The sequence below is a fragment of the Callithrix jacchus genome, chromosome 18 (genome assembly GCF_049354715.1).
Source record: "Callithrix jacchus isolate 240 chromosome 18, calJac240_pri, whole genome shotgun sequence".
Taxonomy (NCBI): domain Eukaryota; kingdom Metazoa; phylum Chordata; class Mammalia; order Primates; family Cebidae; genus Callithrix; species Callithrix jacchus.
Genome location: NC_133519.1, coordinates 7,899,411 through 7,910,402, shown reverse-complemented (window position 1 = coordinate 7,910,402; position 10,992 = coordinate 7,899,411).

Sequence of the window (10,992 nt, the reverse complement as noted above, 5' to 3'; positions counted from 1 at the left end):
GTTACCCAGGCTGGAGTGCAATGGCGCGATCTCGGCTCACCGCAACCTCCGCCTCCTGGGTTCAGGCAATTCTCCTGCCTCTGCCTCCTGAGTAGCTGGGATTACAGGCACGCGCCACCATGCCCAGCTAATTTTTGTATTTTTAGTAGAGATGTGTTTTCACCATGTTGACCAGGATGGTCTCGATCTCTTGACCTCGTGATCCAGCCGCCTCGGCCTCCCAAAGTGCTGGAATTATAGGCTTGAGCCACCGCGCCCGGCCGACTACACTCTTGATAATCATTAAAAAGGTGAAGAAGATGCGCATCTATTGACATAGAAAACGTCCCTGACATATTGTTAAGAGAAGAAAAGCAGATTGCCAAGAAGTGTTCATAATACAATTCCAATTTTGTAAAAAAGTTTTTTAAGTACAAAAATGTGGTAGAAAGCTATCAGTATTTTAATAATACTTATAGGTGATTTTATCTCATGTTTAGACTCTTCTATATTACCAACATTTTTACAATAATACACTGTTACTTTTTCTAATTAGGAATATGCTGGAAAAGTTTGAAGAATAGAAAGCGTCCTGCCTGTGTTTGCTCCCAGATATTTGTTTAGGAAAGGGACAATGCTGAGTGGGTTAGTCCTTGCACTGATAAAGTCAGGTGAGCAATAAATATTATTTCCCTTCCCCATGAAGAAAGGGAGGCAGGAAGATGCCATCCTCAGTGCAGCTGTGAGGAGGAGACTCCTGAATCTGAAACTCTTCCGAAGGAGATGTAATCCTGGAGTCCCCCTCCAGAACTCGGTGTCATTCTCTCCCATCCAGAGACCAAGTTAACTAGGTTGTAGCATCTCTAGTACTCTCAACGCCATAGTTAAGCAACATTATACCTTCAATAAGCTTTTATGGGCTAGCCTGGTAACCTAACTACCCTTTATGACATTATTTCTGTGGGAAAACATGCTCCAAATTCCACACCACCCGTTTACATGGAAGCATCTTAAATGCGACTATTTTCAGTTTGGAAACCTGCTTACCTGCCCCCTCCCCTTTATTCACTAATAATTTTAAAAATCTCTATTATTTTGTAATAGATTACAAACTGGAGAACAAGTCTTTTGTCTTATGCTTTATTTGTTAATCCATAAAGCGAAAGGGGTTTCAGGATGGGAGGGAGCTTAGACATTGGCCCCTAATTACCGAATGAGTATTACTGCTCAGTGACTGTCACCGCCCGGGAAGGAGCAGTTACGCCAGGATTCATGTCTCCCCAGCACTGCTCCAGTGTCACTTCCGTTTCCACACTGTTGAAAGAGGCATTAAGGAAATAATTCCTAGTTTCAGGGGCATGAACTCACTTGCCGACCACATTTGAGGTCAGGGACAGTTCCTGTACTCCTATAGCTCTCTAGCATTGGGACAGTTTTGTGTTCCTTAAAAACTGGATGAGGTGGTGCAAAGAATACTGGACTACCCAGAGTCTTGGCTAGCCGTATGAGTCTGGAGAAGTCACGAAAGGAAGGAATAAGCATGCTTATTTCAGAAGGGTTTCCATATCTGACAGGTGAAGATTGCACTGGGAAGTGGCCTCATGCCTGTGGAACACACTTTAACTTGTTTGGTAAGAGGCTTCTAGGTTGGGGAAGGGATAAAATATATTGGCCTTTTTGGTGGTGGTTTCAATTACTTTGGAGGTTAAATAACCTTTTTTGACCTCCTCGACCTAGAGCAGTGACCTTTGACCTTTTTTTGGTCAAGCGTGCTTTGGGAATAGATGGACTATGGTCCCTCTTCCCCTGAAGCTTTGAGATGAACACAGGGGTTTCTATGCTCCATGAAGCCCACCAAAAAACCTTCGAGGGGTCCATGCAGGTAATACTGACTATCTTTGTATTAAATTCCAAATCATTAAGCTCAACAGATACTCATGATTTTGCCAAAGATGTTTAAAAACATTCAAAAGCAGAAGTTTTGCATCTCCTCGCAGAAAACTTGAGGGTCTAGAATCATCTGTAGAAGTCGTTTCAGGACCCAGAGAGGTCAAGAAACCATGCCTTTTCTCTAATTTTTAGTGAGTTAAGCTCCAGGGACTTACAGCTAAGTGTGGAAACAGCCTCGTAGGAGGCTCTGTGATCCATAATTGGCCCATTCCCCCCTCAGGGAAGTCCCCAGGTTTCCTGATTCTTTGAGAGATCTGGCTTCTGCTCCTGACATTAGACAAATTGCTTTCCTACTCCGGGCCTGAGTGTTCTCATGTGGTCCAGTGGATCTTCAGTTTCTCTTCAAGCTCCAGTGTTCTGGTGTCTGTGATTCCTTGATAGCTGCACGTGGCACTGAGACAATCCTCTAAGGAGTCAGGAATTTTGCAGTTCCCAACTTTGGTTTGCTCCTGTCGCTGAGGAATTGCCTGTTCAAAGACAATTTCTAGAGCAACGATCTCAGAAGCATTTGGCTTCCTTGAGGAGTTTAGGAGACCTGCAGGAAACAGATTTTTTGTTTTTTTGCTCTAGGAAGAAAACTCATTAAGAGCCACCTCAGACAGCAGGAGCCTGCTAGACGTACACATATATCCGAATGAAACTTTCACCCAGAGAACCAGAAAAGGCAAGGCCAGCATGAGAGATTTAGCTGTGTCCTAAAGAAACAGAAATCTCTACTCTTAGGCATTCTCCCACTTCCATGACTCACCTCCCCTCCTTCCAGAAAGTCACGAACAGGAATTAATTTATGGGTCCTGTCCAGAGGTCTTTAAGTAAACAGTGCTCCCAGTCCTTTCAGCTACCAGGGCACACTTGATTTCAGGCCCCAGAGAGGAAGCTAATGACTTGTAGTTACTTTGCTATTGTTTTCCGAAAACAATTTGACTTCCTTTTTGATAGCCTCGGAATTCCTTCTTTACAAATGAAGGCGCTGGAGCCAGGGGAGGGCTGAGCTGGCCAGCTCAGGAGCATAATGCTCTGAGGGCAAGATCTCCGTTATTCACAAGCTGCAGAGGCTCCTTAAAGGATGGTGGGCGGACCCCGCTTGTGAATGGAGGGACTTCTGTGCTGCCTCTGCCTCCCTCCTAAGATCTCACCTCTATCCTGGAGCATGTGACAATAGCTAAGGTGCATGGTGTCCAAAGTGAAAACGATCTCATTATTACCGATTTGTGAAAACGATCTTATTATTACCGATTTGTGAAAACCATCTTATTATTACCGATTTGTGAAAACCATCTTATTATTACCATTTTACGACAAAGAAGTTGATGCTCATTGACTTGCCTGAGATCACAAAACAACAAATGGACAAAGTTAAAATTCCATCTCAGGTCTCCTGACTCCAAGTTCACCTCTCTCAAAGAGGCTATGAAGATGCAAAGAGAAGCCATCTGTCCAAAGCTGGAGAGGGAATCTTCATGTTAGATAAGAATCTACATTTGGCCGGGCACGGTGGCTCAAGCCTGTAATCCCAGCACTTTGGGAGGCCGAGGCGGGTGGATCACGAGGTCAAGAGATCGAGACCATCCTGGTCAACATGGTGAAACCCCGTCTCTACTAAAAATACAAAAAATTAGCTGGGCATGGTGGCGTGTCCCTGTAATCCCAGCTACTCAGGAGGCTGAGGCAGGAGAATTGCCTGAACCCAGGAGGCGGAGGTTGCGGTGAGCCAAGATCACGCCATTCCACTCCAGCCTTGGTAAAAAGAGCGAAACTCCGTCTCAAAAAAAAAAAAAAAAAGAATCTACATTTGGGCCAGGAACGGTGGTGGCTCACACCTGTAATCCCAGCCTGTAACCCCATCGTTTGAACTGGGAGGTGGAGGTAGCAGTGAACTGAGATCGCACCTGGGTGACCGAGCAAGACTTCATCTCAAGAAAAAAAAAGTATCTACATTTGAAATTTACTGTATGAGTGATAAATTTCCTGTCCTTTCTCCTGATCTGGGCTGGTTTTGGGGAGCATTTTTGCATCTTCCTTCTACTAACCTCTGTGCTGGAGGTTCTCAGAAAAGTCTCTTCCTGCCGCAGCAAAAGCTCCCCACTGGATTTCTCTGAAGTGGACTGTGCCCCATAGACTTTTTCTTGACTTTTAAAAATGGTGTTTATGAGCACTTTTTATTTTTAAAAAAGAGAGTTAGACTTTTCTCATTTTTGCTGCTGTGAATCCCCACACGACCCCCATCCATGACCACTGCCACGTAGAAAGGTGGGGATACTCTAATCTCTTGTACATAGACACGCTTCAGCACTCACTCCATTGCATTCTACTTCTTGGGGCTCTCTCCCCAGACACGAGGAGCTTCAGGACGGAACTTGTGTTTCATTTATCTTTATGTGCCCAGTGCTCGCACATAGTCTGTCCTCAGTGTGCCTTCACGGAATTAGGGATTCATGAGCGAATGGCTCCATAGAGCAGGTGCTGTCCCACGGCCTCTAGGAGGAACAGCTGTGAGGGACATACAGGCTTGCCTGGAAGAGGAGTTGCAATGTGCTCTCAGGTACAAAGGGAAGCTTCTATGTGAGTGGTGCCTTTGGATGTGTGTAGTGCGCAGCCTGCTTGGCTGTATCTGGTGGCCTTGCTCAAACGAGGCAATGAAGGTGGGCATAATGGTGACAGCTGTAATCGTCACAACCCAAGTTTCCACTGTAAAACCTTATCTCCTTGCAGAGTACTCTCCCATTTATAATCTAATTTTCATCTTCAGAGTAAATGGTGCAATTCATTGTATCTACATATCTCTCTCTCTGTATATTTAGCTATGTATGTATATATCTAGAGGTATATATTGTATATCATATATAATATATATGAGAGAATATTTAGCACTCACTACATGCCAAACATGATATATATCTCACTCAATCTTCATAGACAACCCAAAACTACTCTTTTTTTTTTTTTTTTTTTTTGAGATGGAGTTTCGCTCTTGTTACCCAGGCTGGAGTGCAATGGCGCGATCTCAGCTCACCGCAACCTCCACCTCCTGGGTTCAGACAATTCTCCTGCCTCAGCCTCCCGAGTAGCTGGGATTACAGGCATGCGCCACCATGCCCAGCTAGTTTTTTGTATTTTTAGTAGAGACGGGGTTTCACCATGTTGACCAGGATGGTCTCGATCTCTTGACCTCGTGATCCACTCGCCTTGGCCTCCCAAAGTGCTGGGATTACAGGTGTGAGCCACCGTGCCTGGCCCCTAAAACTACTCTTATTATCCTCATTTTAAAAGTGAGAAGGAGATAGAAATAGGTCACATTGTTGCCAAGTGGTGGAGCCGAAATCTGAACCTGAGTACTCTTAACCACGGGGTTATTTGCCTCAAGTGCCGTCCATTCTACCTTGAGTGTTCAGCCGACTGAACACACGACTAACCTTTGAAAAACCAGGGGAAAGTTGTAACCTCCTATATGCCTCTGATCCGTATAATAGCTTGACCTTAGGAGCTCACATTGACTCTAGACACTAATTTGGGAGGACATGTAAAACCTTTGTTCTTTGTATTAGTACATTTTCATACTGCCATAAAGAACTGCCTGAGACTGAGTAAAAATTTATAAAGGAAAGAAGTTTAATTGACTCACATTTCAACATGGCGGGGGAGGCCTCAGGAACTTACAATCATGGCAGAAGGCAAAGGATAAGTAGAGCACCTTCTTCACACAGTGGCAAGAAGGAGAAGTGCTGAGCGAAGGGGATGAGCCCCTCATAAGACCGTCAGATCTCATGAGAACTCATTCACTATCACAAGCACAGCATGGGGGAAACTGCCCCCAGGATTCGGTGACCTCCACCTGGTGTCTCCCTTGACACGTGGGGATTATGGGGATTATAACTCAAAATGAGATTTGGGTGGGGACACAGAGCCCAGCCACATCATTCTGAAATTAGACTTTGAACATCGACGGCTAGATTATCAGGACAGGTATAGGATATTGCACCTCATTGTTACACACAAGGAAATGACTCTATTTCAGAGTGACTTGTCTGAGGGTGTCTGAGTTAACAGCATACTTGGCAAAAAGTTTCTAGATCTTCTGTCTAATGAGTTTTTTTCAATAGACCACCTAATACTATACCTTGGACATGACTGAAACACCTTTCGAAATAGAGGGGAAGCAAGTCCTTTGTGTCTTTTGCGGTAGGTGGGCGGGGTGGATCAGAGATGCATACGTTGTTGAGAGGAGGCAGGAACGGGCACTACAAACTCTACACCTTGCTCATCATCAGACCAAAGTGTGAGACTCTCAGTCTTCTTCCTTTCAGAGATTTCCCTCTGGATCTAGAGGGCAAACATCATCCCCAAATCTCCCAGGTCAAGATCCCGCTTTTTGTTGTAGAATGAAATCCCCAGTCCGGACTCTCGGAGCTCAAGTGAAGCTGCACCCAGCTGTTGCCTTCATGTCCTGACTTCAGTGGGAAAGAATCGGGCATAGCTGGCACTGGATTCCCTCTCCTCTTCTCACGTCCATGGAGGCTACTGTTCCAAGCCCACCACAGGAGCTCTTGAGCCTGGGATCCCATCTGCCTGAAGCCTAAGAAGTACGGACATGATCTTGACCTTGTCTTTGGGATTAAAACTTGAGACATGATGAGAGTAGGTTATAGATCAAAACACCAGGAGCAAGGAAGTCTGTGTTTCTTTTGCTTTCTGCTTCTTGGAACAGAGTGTTCTTGCCCTTTTTTTGCCAGGAAAAGTCTTAAAGGGGACAGCTTATGCCTGTGGTGTCTGCATCTCAACCAGCAGAAAAGTATGACCTCAGCCCACTAACCATGGCTCCAATTATGCATTTATGCCTTCCAACGAGGCACGGGGGACTCACTGTTCTTGCAATTAGATGCTGACAAATAATTTGCATGTGTTATCATGTAGGCTGTAAGAGAGGCGGCCCTTAAAACATCCAGACCATGGTGTCTTGGGAAGGAAACTCAGAGTCAGAGATCCATTGGGTAGAGAAGACATTGGAAGCTCTCCTCATTTGCCCCTTGCCTCTAGAGAGAAGAAAAAAAGAAGCAATTTTTAGTGTGCCTGTTTAAAAGATGTGTAAAGAAGGTGATGGTGCGTCTTCCTGGAAATATGTGACAGGCTGAACCGCCTTCATAATCAGGGCTGAATACAATCTCTCCCACTAGGGTAGGAGTCCATTCTTCTGGTGCCATCTGCAGATCTGTTTGCCTCTGCCTGGAAGGCCCTGTGTCCGCCTATCTTACCAGGTCAATAGGTTTCATGAGAATTTCTGCAGCCATGGGGGGAAGTGCCTGATCTTTTGCAGCAGGTGGACCTTTACTGTACTTACTGAGTAATCTTGGACAAATTACTTAACTTCTCTGAGTCTGAATTTTCTGTGAAATGGAAACAGTAACATACGGTCTATCCTGCAGTGTTATAAGGTGAAAATACCCGGTACATAGAAGGCCTTCAGTAAATGTTCCTCACAATCACTAAAAAAAAAAAAAAAAAAATCCGCCGGGCTGGGTGTGATGGCTCCTGCCTATAATCCCAGCACTTTGGGAGGTTGAAGTGGGTGGATCACCTGAGGTTGAGAGTTCAAGACCAGCCTGACAAACATGGAGGACGCCTATGTCTACTAAAAATACAAAATTAGCAGGCATGGTGACACATGACTGTGATTCCAGCTACTCAGAAGGCTGAGGCAGGAGAATCGCTTGATCCTGGGAGGTGGAGGTTGCAGTGAGCCAAGATCGCACCATTGCACTCCAGCCTGGGCAACAAGATCAAAACTCTGTCTCAAAAAAAAAAAAATCATGTGTATTGCAGCAACATGGATGCAGCTGGAGGCCATTGTCCTAAGCAAATTAATACAGGAACAGAAAACCAAATACCGCATGTTCTCACTTATAAATGGGAGTTAAACATTGGGTACTCATGGACATAAAGATGGCAACAATAGACACTAGGGGGTAATAGTGTCTACCGTATAGAAGGAGGAGGAAAGCAGAGAGGCAAAGGTTGGCCAACTGTGGGGTGCTATGCTCAGTACCTAGGTGACAGGATCAGTCGTACTCCAAACCTTAGCATCTGCAATATACCCCGATAACAAACCTGCACAGGTACCCCCCTGAATCAAAAATAAAAGTTGAAATTAAAATTAAGATAATAAATAATTTGATTTAAATATAAAAAATAAATATTTCTTTTTCTTCCCCTTCATTATAGCACAACAAAGAGGTTGCTCTGTATGAAGCTGTTTCCCAAATGACTTTTTCTCACATAACTTAGCACTTTATTATATCATCACTGACACAATACATATAGAATTCTACTGTTCAGGCTGGGCGCGGTGGCTCACGCCTTTAATCCCAGCACTTTGGGAGGCCGAGGCGGGTGGATCACAAGGTCAAGAGATGGAGACCATCCTGGTCAACATGGTGAAACCCTGTCTCTACTAAAAATACAAAAAATTAGCTGGGCATAGTGGCGCGTGCCTGTAATCCCAGCTACTCAGGAGGCTGAGGCAGGAGAACTGCCTGAACCCAGGAGGCGGAGGTTGCGGTGAGCCGAGATCACACCATTGCACTCCAGCCTGGGTAACAAGAGCAAAACTCCGTCTCAAAAAAAAAAAATAAATAAATAAATACTACCGTTTATACTAATTGTTTTGTCTCAGCAGCTCTTTTCTACAACTAGAATGTCAGCTCCTTGTGACAGAGAGGGCCCTTGTTTGTCACATAGGATAGGCTGGGCCCATAGGAATAGCCAAGGATTCCTGTTGAGAGAAGACCCTGATCATAGTTGAGAAGGTCTTTCTAAGGTCATTTTTCTGTCTTTTTATCTTAAAGTAAAAGAATGTGAAATGTGCCTCGTACAATGGCTGGCACGTAGGAAACGCTGAATAAAGTTAATTTTGCAATTCCACCTCTACAGCCTTTCCTTCCAGGTATGATTTACTAATTCTTTGACTGGATTTTGGCTTCCTCTCTATATCCCCTCTGAGTCCTCCATATTTTGTAATGTGTGAAACGTAGACTTCGATTCCTCTTTTTAAGACCCTTCCTTGTGCAAAATGTGAGGAAGAAGGGGAGGGCATGGCGGAAGCTCAGCTCCCACCCTTGGCCCTTGTCCTGTCCTCCTTTTCTCTGCGCACTGAACATCCGCTTAGGGGCTTCCTCCTATGTGGCGATCGCCAGACTCACACCTTTGGAGAATCTCGCATCCACAGCCCAAATGAAGTTTTTGTCGTTCTCGTGTTTACTTCTGTTAGTCATCGCCTGAGTCAGCTGAGGAATAAAGCACATTTCCACCTTTCCGAAGAAGGCCTTCTGAGCGGCCCAGCTGTCCTGGGTACCGTGCTGAACGGTCCCCAGCGGGAGAGCTGTTTGACCTTGTTGACTTGGGATGATCCCAGCCAGAGACCTCAGCCTCCTCCCAGCCCTGAGGCAGACTTCTTGGACTTCCTCTAGCAACCCATCCAGTTTCTTCACTGCTTTATTTCTCTATCGGCCACATGCAAGGGGAGAATTTACCTTGTACACCCCGCTCTTCCCCCAGGGCCGTGGGAGTATCTGGGCAGTTCTTCCCTTCTGCACATTCAGAGAAAAACGGAGATCACCTCTCCTCCAGCAGCCCACGGAACTAGGAGTGCACATTCCACTAAACCTTCCCCACTTTCAGACCACCTCCCAGCAGATACTTCATGGGTTCTTTAACTGGTGCCTCCCGGATGAAGATAAGAAGTTGTTCCTAGGTGTCCCCTGCTCTTGTAGAGAGGCTGGGATGTAGGGACAAAGTCGCAGTGTGAAAATAATCTCTGCTTTGGAGAAGCAGGGCTTGCTATTGGTTTCACATGCGGAATTCCATCACAGGACTCTGGTCCGGCCATGGCAAGCACAGGCAGGGAGGAGATTTGTATTGTATTGTGTTTGTTGTGTTGTGTTGTATCGTATTGTGTTTGTGTTGTGTTGTATTATATTGTATTGTGTTGTGTTGTATTGTATTGTGCTGTATTGTGTTGTGTTGTATTGTGTTTGTGTTGTGTTGTATTATATTGTGTTGTGTTGTATTGTATTGTGTTGTGTTGTATCGTATTGTGTTTGTGTTGTGTTGTATTATATTGTATTGTGTTGTGTTGTATTGTATTGTGCTGTATTGTGTTGTATTGAATTGTATTGAATTGTATTGTTATGTTGTATTGTATTGTGCAGTATTGTGTTGTGTTGTATTATGCTGTATTGTGTTGTGTTGTATTGTGTTTGTTGTGTTGTATATTGTGTTTTGTTTGTTGTGTTGTGTTGTACTGTATTGTATTGTGTTGTGTTGTTCATTGTGTTGTATTGTATCGTGTTTTGTTGTGTTGTATTGTGTTTGTTGTGTTGTGTTGTGTTTGTTGTATTGTATGGTATGTGTTGTATTGTGTTGTGTTGTGTTGTTGTGTTGCTTTGTGTTGTATTGTGTTTGTTGTATTGTATGGTGTTGTGTTGTGTTTGTTGTATCATATGGTGTCGTGTTGTGTTGTATTGTGTTGTTGTGTTGCTTTGTGTTGTGTTGTGTTTGTTGTATCGTATGGTGTCATGTTGTGTTGTATTGTGTTATTTTGCAGCCACATCTACAGTATCTCCATGTTCCCAACACCATTCTATGTGCTTTTCACTTACTCATTAGTCCTCATGAGAGCCCTATGAAGTAGATAATAGTCCCAGTTTACAGCTGAGGAAAACGAGCTGCATAGAGGTTGACTTGCCCACTGTCACACAGGCAGTAAGTGACAGAGCCTGGATTCAAACCCAGTCAGGCTGGCCCCAGGATCTGCTCTGACGCTGCATAGAAATGGGGTAAACTATGGCTAAGGAATCAAGAATCCTGCATTGGCTTTCACCAGGGCTATTGCCTTCCTGGAAACTGGAAATTCAGCCCCTTGCTCTTTCCTCTCTTGCTGATCCTAAGCTCATTCACCCAAGAAAAATATAGCCCATTAAGGAAACGTCTTCGCAAAGTCTAGAAACGCTTGTGGCCAGTGCTTTGTGGAAAAGGCATGTTTCAGGTGATGATGTGGAGCGAGGGGTTGTT